Here is a 12,549-nt window from a genome sequence, read left to right on the forward strand (position 1 = left end):
GTGGGTCTCTAATGGAAACGCTACACATCCTCCCCGAGATGACCGCTTCTGTCTGCTATTTATAGAGAGAAACCACAGCTGGTATCCCGGGTATCCTTGTGCAGATCAGGTGAGAGCACGGTACTAACGCTGTAAGTGAGGTGTTTGATTTCCTCTGGAGCAATGCAGAGAGCGTGCACTCATGCTGTGATGTGCACTGGAAAAAAAATTGACCACAGAAAAGAAAAAAAAAAAATTGGCCACCAAACAGCATTGTGGGAACATTAAGGGTAGAGGTTAACCTCAGTCTGTGAAGGAAAATCTGCTCAATGAAATTTTTTGGGTTTTTCTGGTAATTTTTAGTTTTCATGACTTTGCCCAAAGCACTTAGGTGAACCACAATTACTCACATCTTGACTCTAGCGTTGCCAAAGATAAAGACAAATTAAAAAGAACAACTCAAAGCAAAGATGAGATGAAGGTACCAACGATGAAATTAAAGAAAACTACGGGACTTTCTCATCTCCACTTTAAAGCAAAGCACCAGGTTCAGACCGTAGACAGTATTCAGCAAAGAACAAAATGTTATGTTACAAGTAAAAATCTGCAAGTAAAAGCACATAAGTATTATTAGTAAAATGTACTTATTCTGTACACATAATGGTACTCATTATTATACTATTGAATTATTATTACTGATGTTTAAACATGTAAGGAGCATATGATTTTGCAAACTAATTTTACCCACTTTGTTTACTGTTTACTGTTAGTTTAATCTGCAACAATACATATTTTGTGAACCGATTATTGTTTTTTTTATGTAAAATCTTAATCTACAAAGAAATTATAGCTGTCAAATACCTGCAGTGGAATAAAAACTACACTATATGTACAGTAGAGTAGAAGTTTAAAGTAGCATAAAATGGAAATGCACAAGTAAAGTACAAGTACCTGAAAAGCTGTACTTCATCTCAGCACTTGAGTGAATGTACGTGGTTATACTCCACCGCTGGTATTAAGATATAAAATGTAAGATCAAAAGCAGTTCTTGCCACAATGTATTTCTGCAGAACTCCACATCAGTATAATCCTACAGGGGATAAGCATGTGTACTGGCCTCCCTGTTCCCACTTGGACTCATCATTTTGAAGCAATCCAGATCACGGCAAGGCCTTTCATGCATTGGCTGGACATCAACACATACAGGAGTCCATCCAGACACAAGCTGGTTCCTTTTAAAAAGAGATTTACAGCCAATTGACTAACAGCTATGGAGCTACAACTGGAATTCACTGCCATATTCATGTCCTTGACCAAATGTTAAATGAATGTGTAAGCTGCTTCTTGTGCTGCTATGTTGAAATCCTCATATCCCTTAATGTTCTCTGTAGCCCCAAAGCTGCACACTGCTTCGCTGTGCACATGCACCAAAAGCCAAGTGGGAATAACAGCAGCATAATAGTGCTGAGCTGTTTCTGACAGCAGCCAGCATGCCCATTTGTTCGAGGTATTTTACTGCATTAACATTTTAATGGGGTATTGAGAGACAGTGACTTTGAGTCACCTCTATTGGCAGCCTGTGAGAACTGCAGTAAAGTCTCTGGCACATGATAACATGCATCTGAACAACAAAACGTCACATTTTCAGAGTAAAGAGGGGTCATAAATTATTATTGAATTATTATTAGTTGGAGAACAAGGCTTTTAAAACACGAGTCAATGTGTCAGCTATGGAGGATGAAAAAGACTTCACAAACAATAAATACTGAGACAAATACAGAAAAACTAAATAAATATGGTTTGTCAAACAACCCTCACAAATATTCCCAGAAAGCACCTTTTACTCACTTAAAAAACAGTCTGACATAAAACATTCAACTACAAACAGCACATACAACAAACCAAGTGTTACACATCAGCTGAAGTAAGGTACAAGATATAAACACACAGAAATCTCAAATAAATACAGATATAAATAATTAAATGCATGAATGAGTGATGCTGGTTGTAGATAAATGTCAGACATATTTACTTTACTGTATTTCTGCTGTTTTAGATGCAGGGTGTTACTGTACCTCATTAACATAAAGATACAGAAGTATGTAAATAAAGAAATAATTGTAGAAAAACAAAAATAAACCAACGTAAAAATGTAGCGATATAGAAATAAATAAGTAAAAATATACTGTAATGTATAAATAATTTGAAGACATTTATTTATTTGTCTATTTATTTATGTATTTATTTATGTTCTGAATAATTACCAACATTTATTTATCTATTTATGCCTTTATTTATCTGTGCATTTACAGGTTTATTTCTGTATTCATTTCAGCATGTGTTCTTTTATTTATCATTTGTGATTTTTAATTATCATTGTTTTGTATTTATTAATGTATTTATTTATTCATGTATTGGTGATTGGTGACCCCATTTTTGTCCTCTATATCTATTCTCTACTGCTGAGCAGGAAAGTGCAAAGTGAGGAGTTTTCTTTCCAGATCAGACTGGTAAATGAAAGCCAGATATCTCAGCACCTGCCCACATAATTATTTAATCACTGGCATTTATCAGCAACCACTTTAACCACCACAGATAACAAGCAGATAAACTCGGGGTTAATCATTTAATCTTCGGTTTTTAACATGAAACATAAAGAACTGGGATGTTTTTTTTTAAAGCTGAGTATGAATGAAAGAATTTAGAAATTTGCTGTGTTTCATGCATGAATGCCTCAGTCACACATGGTTTATATGTACCACTCACTGGTCCCTCATGCCACCCCAAATTACCAGTATAATGACTCGGCGTTATTATCTCACCTCCATGTGACTCACTTGCATCAGATGTGGTCGACAGTGTGCGTTCAACAGTCTGTGGAAATTCAAACAATCACTTTCCTCAAGATGCCAGAGAAGGATTTAAAGGATGCCTCTAAATGTTTATTAGCTGTTTAATATCCTGTTTAGGGTGTCTTTTATCAGTTTGGTGCTGTTAAGTCCCTCGGTTAAGTCACCGTTTCCTGCAGTGTGCAGTTTCCTCTCCTCCTTAGCCACCCTGTACTACTGGGCTTTGAAGTAATGCAAATGATTTAAGATGTAATCCACACAGTCCTGGCATATTATGTGCTGTTACCAGCTATCTTTGCTGCTAAATCTATTACACACTTTTTTGTGGTGTAAAAAATGTATCTTATTTAAACTACAACACAGAGTGGCAAAGGCTCCCTATTCATCCCAGCAGGATGTGGGTTGCCCTCATGTTGGGCATGTTTTGACTGGGATTGGGGAGTCAGATTACCTCATATTTCATTCAGCAGTCTGAGAGGCATTAATCATCCTGTTAAATCGAGACAGTTTTATAGCGTTGTGTGTGAGAGTGCTTATAACCCACATAACTCTACTGCTCACTTAAGACCTATGTACCCAAATGTCCAATTTAACAAGCAGAAATCTATACAGCTGGGCAGTCTCTCACAGTCGCAATGACCAAAACGTTCCTTCACAAAACCAGCAGCCAAATCTTTCTGACTAATTGAGAAGTCACTTCAAGTCATTTCTTTCCTCTGCTCGCCTTGTTTTGTTGACTACAAATTAAAAAAAGAACAAAGACGTGTGACTGATTCTGACCGTCTGCACTGAAACGATGTAAACACAGCCTCTCTGGGATATTTCCTGCAAACATTAATACATAAATACTTTTTATGTCATAAATTGAATAAAATAAAAAATAAAAAAATAATTGTGGCATGTGCAAAAGCTTGGGCAGACAAAGAGTTCTGAAGTCTTTTTACAAGGTCTGAGACTTTAATCAGCTCATTAGGCCTGAGGCATGTCAACAGTTGTCATTAGGAAATGTCAGCTGGAGCCACTTTCAAAGCTTCACAAATACTCTGACTCTTCAAACCTTGTGTGAACACCACGGGTTCCTCTAAGCAGCTGTGTAAGACAAATGAAAATGAAAGTTCTTGACGCCCACGACGCAGGGGACGGCTACAAGACGATAGCGAAGTGTTGTCACACACAGTTTCCACAGTGTGAAATGTAATTAAGAGATGGCAGATTAGGGCGACTGTGGAGGTCAAGATGAGATCTGGAAGATCAAGAAAACTCTTGGAGAGAAGTGCTGGTATGCTGGTCAGAAAGGCAAAATAAAAAAAAAAACCCATTTGACTGCAAAAAACCTGCAGGAAGATTTAGCAGACTGCTCAAACAAGACCGTCATGGAACAGTCAGTAGAAGAAGAAACCTGCGTCCTCATCATAACATCCAATGTCAGAGGTATTAACAGAACATCTACAGAAGCCTGATGCATTTTGGAAACAAGTGCTGCAGACTGATGAAGTTAAAATAGAACTCTTTGGCCACAATCAGCAAAGGTATGTTTAGAGAAAAAAAGGAGCAGCATTTCATGAAAAGAGCACCTTGTCAACTGTTAAGCTTGAGGGTGGATCTATCATGCTTTGGGGTTGTGTTGCAGCCAGTGGTACAAGAAACTCTGCATGGGTGGAGGGAAGAATGGATTCCACGAAATACCAGCAAACTCTGGAGGCAAACATCACAACGTCTTTAAAAAAAGAAGAAGCTGAAGCTGAGAAGAGGATGATGATCCTGTTGTAGAAATTAAATGAAATCCACCAGGGACGACCTCAAGAGATGCAAGCTGAAGGTTTTGGTCCCTGATTTAAACATAACTGAACATCTGTGGGTAGATCTTAAAAGAGCTGAGCATGCAAGACGACTTGAGAATATTACAGAACTAGAAACTTTTTGCCTGGAAGAATGGGAGAGAATCTCAAATACAAGAAGTGAAAGATGTTTATCTGGCTACAAAAAGCGTTTGTAAGCTGTGATATCTGCCAGAGGGGGTGTTACTAAATAAGGTTTTTAATAGGAATGAATTGGAAGTGTACCAAATGAATGCTGTCTCTATTCTCCCTAATTACTACTAAATTACATAGTTCTTCCTTGGCAACATATTGGAAATTATTTAGAAGTCACACAGCCATAAAATAAAGTATTACTGGGATAATGAATGAATATTTACTTGGGTTTAAATGAAGCTTTTCTTTCAAGAAAATTGCTTTTTTCCCCTAATTAGTACCAAATGACATAGTTCTCAGGAGACTTTAAATAAAATAAAGTGTTGATAATTACTTCGGTTCAAGTGGAATTTTTCTTTAATGGAAATTCAGATTTTTTCTCTATAATTAGCACCAAATGAAAACATCTTTCTTAAAAAATATTAGCAAATTATAGTGAAATTGCAGACCTGTGAAATAAAGTGTTATCGAGATAATGAAAGAATATTTACTTTGGTTTAATGAGTTTTTTTTCTTTTGAGAAAATTCCTATTTTACTTGAAATTACATCGTTTCTTTTAGAAATCTTTGGAAATTACAAGAAAATTTGTGTTATGAAAACCAGTTTTCAGACTTCATCGGGTATATTTTGATTCGATCTGAGTCGAGTTTTGTTTTATTGCAAACAATAATGACCAAGTTTCACCATCTGCTGAGGAAGAACACTGGATGTCTTTAAAGTTTAAAGTAAGTTAAGATTTATTTTCTTCTTTTTTTTTTGCAAATAATGTTCTTGATGTTTTGTTTTTGTTTGTTTTTTTTCACTTGAAAATACTTCAAGCGGTGGAGTTAATTTTTCATATGCAGTGAAAATAAACTTTTCATTACTTCACTAACTTAAAACAGTTTTAATTAATGTGGAAAGACGGTCGTTTTTAGTTTGATCACATGTTTGCAATAGAGATGTTGAATCTGAGGTTTATATAGACTGTGGACAAATGTCATCCGGGGCGGAGCTCATCATACAGCTGGAATATCATTTCAATTAGTTGGAAAAGAGACGGCAGAGACGGGAAGCCTGGCGGTGTATCACAAGGATGAGACCAAACAATCATGTGGTGCTGATTGGTTAGATACACACAGATGTTGTACATAAATGTTGTAGCCTATGGCAACATGCTAAGTCTCCCTTTAAACAAAGTAGACTTTGTGCAAAAACTGATTCTGCTATGAAAAACATTTCCCTAATCAAAAGCTTCATTTTCCAATTCAGTGTTTGATCAGAAACACAAATTTCTTGTTTGTACTGTCTCTTTCACTTTTATTTAAAATGTCCAGCCGTTCCCTGCAGCAGGTAACATGACTGTGGATTTTGCAAACTGTCAGTAAAGGCAGTGAGGGAGTTTCTTTGAATGTTTTGTAACCTGAAAGAAGATCCAGATCCAGCACCGTCTAGAAATGTCTTAATTTGGTCATTATAAGTCTGTTTTAGCAATAAAACCATCTTTACGTCCAGCTTCACCGTCCTCTCCAGCAGGTGATCGAGACATTTACCTCCACCCATCTGACACCAGTGTACTCAGCGTTGGCAGGTTTACTGTTACAAGTTCCTAGTACAGAGATATATTGGACTTGTGGGTATCTTTACTTCTCTCTGAGTGGCAGCTCGGCTCACCGTGTTGCCTTCATAGACTGTTAGAAAATTAATCTCTATGACATCACTTTTGAAGGGACATTATGAAACTTGTATTTGGGTCCAGTGCTCACCACCATTCTGGCAGCTATTGGAGCCATAAAATCTAACTGTTGTGTAAACTTCACTCAAATTCTGAGCTGAGGGCCGGATTGCAACCAAAACACAAAACCTGAGCTGAAAAAAGTTAAAATATAAACTTACTGGCAGATTGAGACCATGTAGTATGGCTGCACGGTAACAATAGTCAGACTTTATAAGCTTCCCCTTTAGCGTATACATACAAATGTTATAGCTGAAAAAATGAAAGAGAATACTTGTGTTTTTTTTTTCAAAGCTTTCAACCACATCTTGTGGCCTTCCTCATTGCATGGAAGTTGATAAGAATGATTATGACTTATAGCTGTCCCTAAAGATCATTCAGCTTTTCATACGATTACTTTATCTGTATCTATTACATGATCTTTTAACAAACCTCAGTGCTAGCAGAAAGGTATCGTTAGCGTTGTGTGACTTTCAACCAGCTATCTGTAGCTACTCTGCCTGTTGAGGTTTAAATCAACTAATGAGATTATATCGGCCACCGGAGCAGCTCTGTTTGTACCAGTAAAACTTCAATCTGCCCCAGTTTACCCTCAATACCCCAGTGCTTTAACCACTCATACTTTATCCCTGTTCCTCATCAGGCCTGAGAACATCCAGCCAGCACAGTAAATGTATATCTGTTGCACAATTTGAAATACCACCGGGGATTAAATGCATCGTGTTGTTGGAACTTCTCGCTGCTCTGTTTCTACTCATACCAACTGCAACCACTCGCACAAATTTTCACCCCTCTCAGAAAGAGCAAATTAGACTGATCAAAGCAAACCGCAGTCTTTGCACAGATCTCCCTCCCAACACTGTTGTAATTATGAGCTTCATAAGAAACATGATAGACAATCAGAATGAGTGACTTGCGCAAACCAAACTGTCTGGAAGACCGATCGTGTTTATCCCTCAAAAACCGTGTGACATCACACGGTCCAAGATTGTATCGTCTTCCCTCTCCTCTGGCTTTCATTACCTTGGAACGCTGTGTTTTCTGCTGGGAATCGGTGTGTTCCATGTAATTTCATGCAGTGATTGCCAAACTATAAGGTGCTGGAAAAGTCTGTTGTGGAAGCAGGATCACATAGGGACTATTGTTATAGATGACCACCCTGCAAAAGGCCCCTTCGCTACCTTGAGATGGGTAAAGTTTTATTGTTATTCATCAGTATTGTCAGCAGCTCTCAATGAATACTTTGTGAGAATCTTTTTTCTCAAGTGCTTTGTTGGATGTGTTGAGCAGTAAGCAGTAATTCTGAGGAGCAGCCATGTTTCCAGTATATTTTACTGTTCCAAGATGAAACCAAAAGTGATAAAATTTTATGACAAAACTTTACATGAAAACTGATGGTGCAGCAATAATTCTACCATGAGAAAGCAGAGTGTAGAAAACCCACTTGAAGAAATGATTGAATTAAATTTTAATTTGGTTAAAAGGGGGCACAAACATGACGGGTTGGAAATTCTTCAAGTCTGTCTTAATACTATATTCACAAGCCTGCATATACATTAAAACAGTTACTGTAACGTTCAGATCAACAATTAACATTTACCTTTTTTATTAACTGTAACCAAGTGTTTTAGTTGTCTAACCTTAACCATAACATATTGCCAAAATTGTCCAATTTTTACATTATTGTCTGGTAACACCGGATGTTATTCACTGTAAATTAAACCTTGGAAAAATTTAACTTTTTGCAACCAAGAAAATGTATTTTGATTTCTTTATGAAACAGATGCACATAGTTGTCAGCCGAAGCCTCTATTCCACTCAACTTTGCAAAAGTATTTGAGACAAGATGGAGGAAATCATTATCTGCATGATCATCACATCAATGTCCTCCCATATCTCTATGACACTCTGTGAGAGAGTAACTGCCAAATCAGAGATGAGTAAATTACATCCTCTGCACCGGTTGTGACCCCTTAAAATAAAGCAAAGTCTACCTGGGACCCCTCCTCACATACCAGTTCAATGAAAAAGGACTTGAGGAGATTAAACACAGTAATTCACAATGAATAAAGCAAAAATTATTGGAAAGCTTGAAAAAAACAACAACATTCAGTGTGTCAGAGATATGTTTGTTTTTTTTGTTGCCCAATCATCTCGCGACCCCACAGATTAAACCAGCGACCCCCTTGTGGAGGTCCTGACCCCCAGGTTGGGAACCTCTGCTCTACATAAACATCCCTACAAGTGTCAGACTTTCAGAGATGAGAAACTGCCTCCTTCCTTGTATCTGTATTTGTAAGTGTGCCGTAAAAGATGGGGCCCAAAATCCACTTCCCTCGTTCTGGAATAAACGTATTCAGTTAAGTCAAAGCTAATATGAGGCTTCATCAGTCTAAATTAGCCAAAGTAAACGGGTATTTTCCAAAATTACTGTATTTTTACAAATATATTACCTAAGGAAGGAAACACTGTCTGAAATAAGACGTTTCATAAGAGAAAGATTGTGACTCCAGATATTACTGACTTGATTTGATTTAGTCATATAAAGGTCACATTAGCTGTGGGTGAACTTCAGAATGCATTTTTGCACAAAGCAAAAGTAACTGTGGATTTCGTGCCTCACTTCTTACAGTGTAGTAGCACTAGGAGGGAATCACTTCAGGGCCAGTATGGACGGGAGGAATTATTACAGCAACCAGTAACTCTTTCAATATGAGAATGTGAGTGTTGTATTAAGACAAACTTTAAAAGTCCAAACACATTGTTAAAGGCTTTTATATCAAAATCTGAAACAAATATGTCCAAAAAAGGGAAATGTCTTCAGTCTTCAGAATTACTGAAGGTCAGAGGTCAAGTTCAGCTTCTTACAGAGCAGCAGCATCTTGCTCAAGGGCACTGCAGCAGGGTGGACGCCTGCTGCTCAGCCTTTCAGTCGAAGGACTCTCTTCTTCATGAGTATGAAAGCTCATAACCAACAAAATAATCTTGACTCAAAGTCCACGTAGCAGCTTGCTACTGCATAACACAGTCTTCATGAGTTGTCTGTGAGACAACTTCTATCAGCAGATAAACACCATGAGGTGAGCCTGAGGAAAAGCTAGAAAGTGGACATTGGTCAACATAATTCAGTTTTCCCTTCAGATGACAACGTAGTGAACTGTACAAAAGGACCTGTGTGGGGTAAGCAGACTGACAGCTGATCAGAGCCAGAGCGCAGATAAGTAGGTCATACCTGTGTAGAGGCACCGTACCACACTGTGGCCATGAGCCAAATATCATGCATTCCTTTGTTTGAGGTTTCTGGATGCATTTATTCGGGATTTCAAATTTATTATGTAAAAAAAAATCACCCTGTGCCATCACTGGTTATCTGACTGCAGGTAAAGCAGAAGACAGAGTTGAACATCCAGTGTTACAGTATGCGGCCCACCTTACAGGGAGCAGTTAAAAAGCACCTCAGTGGTCTGCGAGCAGGAGAAAGGTCTCATTGATTGGTCAATGGTTATTGAAATGCCATGTACAATGACCCTGAGATCAGCCCCCAAACAAATCCATGGGGTCTGACTATGGGGAGCTGGATAGAAGGCAGGGGGAGCGAGAGGGGGGGGGAGGAGGTTATATCCATGTGAAACCAGCCCAAACAAAGACTCCCTGTTTCTGAGGCCAGACAACCCCCACTTCTCCAAGCAAGATAAATAAATAAATACAAATGGAAAAAGAAACCATATACGCCCACTGAAAAGGCCTGTAAGAGAGTGACTGACAGACAATTGAAAAGACAAATTGTTACATTGTCTTTGAGTGGGGGTGGCCAAGGGGTTGATGCGCAAAGGTAATTACGAGGAGACGTGAACCAGGGGGTCAGGGGTCGGACTATGTGTCTGACCCCAAGTTTTAGGCCATCTCTTGGGAAGAAAGAGGCTCTGAATTGGGCCAATGTCTCTCGTACCCCTTTGCCTAACTCCTGCATTGGTCACCCGGTGACACAAAATGTCTTAGCTCTCTTTTGGAGGGTTTTCCTTTTCAATTTCAATACTCTTTCTTTCAGTACCCCTTCTGGAGGAAAAAAAAAAACAAAAAAACACACCAGCTTTTCTCTGGCTGAGCTGAAAAACGCTGACGAGGCATTTGTCCTGCAGCTACTCACCCATGTTTGATTTAATTGCTTTTCCACCCCTCTGTGCCACAGCTCTCAGCAGCACGGCTCTGACAGACAGTGCTGGAAGTCTGAGGGGAAGGTACTGTTATTTTGACAGTCAGGCGAGGAGACAAGGTTGACCTGACCCACGCTCACTTGGCTGGCTTTCCCATGGTGCTGAAGGGGCTGGGAACTGGGATGGCTGGGAATAGCTTCAGTCGTCCCCACATCTCAGCCTCTGGTGCTTGGATTTAAAGGGCCTCATTAGATTAAAGGGAAGCTTGAGTTGATCACCACTAAGAGTATGTCCACATTAATCTACATTAAAAAAATCTTTATTTCTTTATTTGAGCCATCTGTCCAAAATAAGCCAACGTTTGTCTCGTCCAAAAATTGAGCTTTTCTAAAAAGGTCTACAGAGTGGATAAATCTGAAAACACCAGCTTGGCATTTTAGTCTTGCCACAATCATCACAGAGCAGTCAGGCAATGGCTGCCTGGTTAGTAGGTAGTATCTGCAAACAAATCACTACTTCATACTGTTTCCACTGTTTCCAAGATAAATATTTAAATAGAAATGACTAAATCACGAGTTTGGCTGTATTAAAACAATACACACTGTATAATACAGGATCTTACAAATCAACAAGGGACTAAAGACAGATTCAAGCAGCTGAGAGTCCGCCAAGTAACCCAGCTAACCTGTCCAGATGTTGACTGAACAAAACAATTGTCCAGGCATTTCATCGCACCAAAGGAAGTAAACATGTGAATAAGCTGAAGTGTTGGCAAAAAGTTGTCCATTTACACATCCAGCAGCTTTGTTTTAGTCTCTACTGACTCCTACAGGAAATATCTCCTCTAAATGCTCCGCTATGGTCACCAGCTAGTTGCTTATGTTGTCCATCTGCCATTTGGTGGTGGGCAGGTAGCATACAGACACAGCAGGAGACCAAAAACAGTCAAGGTGCAGGCCATAAAACCAAAACAATGAGCTAAAAGATGCTAAAATGCTTGATATAGCCAAGAAAAATGAGTAAATAGGTCTATGTGGGTTTGTGACTACAAGTGACAGCTTTGATGTTGTATGTAGTAATTATATCCATTGTTAAAATTAAAGTATTGATTGGAGCAGTTTTAAAGGGATAGTTTGTATTTTTTTGAGGTGAGGATGTATGAGGTATTTATCCACAGTCAGTGTATTACCTGCACTGGATTTGGGTCGGCGGCACACTTCCAGTTTGGAGAAGCAGACAGAAGCACCGGCATTGAGTCTAAGCAATGTACTATATATATATATACATATATAGATATATACACACTACGTTTTCTCAACTGTAGAACTTCTGTATTCCTATATGCACACTGTATTATGCCACAGCAGTACTTTCTGACCCAAACAGCTGATCTGTGGTGTAATACAGTGCGCGGCATACGAAGAAAAAGTTCTACAGTTGAGAAAATGTCGTGCCAAAGGAAAAATTGACTGTATTCAAAATGATGAAAGCAGGAAAAAATATACTTTTAACTGGCATACAGTATCACTGCTAATACGCTACTGCATGTTTGATTAGTCACTGCTAGGAAAGCTGTGGATCTTGCAGCTTCTTTAAACATTTTAGGTATGCTGTTAACCAAAAATGAGAGAAAGTTTGAGTTTGTGCTGTAGGAAATATTAATAAAACTGCAGCTGAGTTTTGAGAAGGGGGACACGCTCAAAATGAGTTATGAATGTGATACATTCAGCGCTGTCATAAGCAGAAAGGGTGGAGCAGTGGAGAGAATCTCCAGTTGTGGAGGATGGCTGAACTCAGGGCAACATGCTTTCCTGATTAACTGCAGTGGGTTCCTGTTGAACCCACAGTGGGGTCGGCGTGGGCTGGAAAAAAAAAAGGA

The sequence above is a fragment of the Thunnus thynnus genome, chromosome 2, assembly GCF_963924715.1.
Source record: "Thunnus thynnus chromosome 2, fThuThy2.1, whole genome shotgun sequence".
NCBI classification, from domain to species: Eukaryota; Metazoa; Chordata; class Actinopteri; order Scombriformes; family Scombridae; genus Thunnus; species Thunnus thynnus.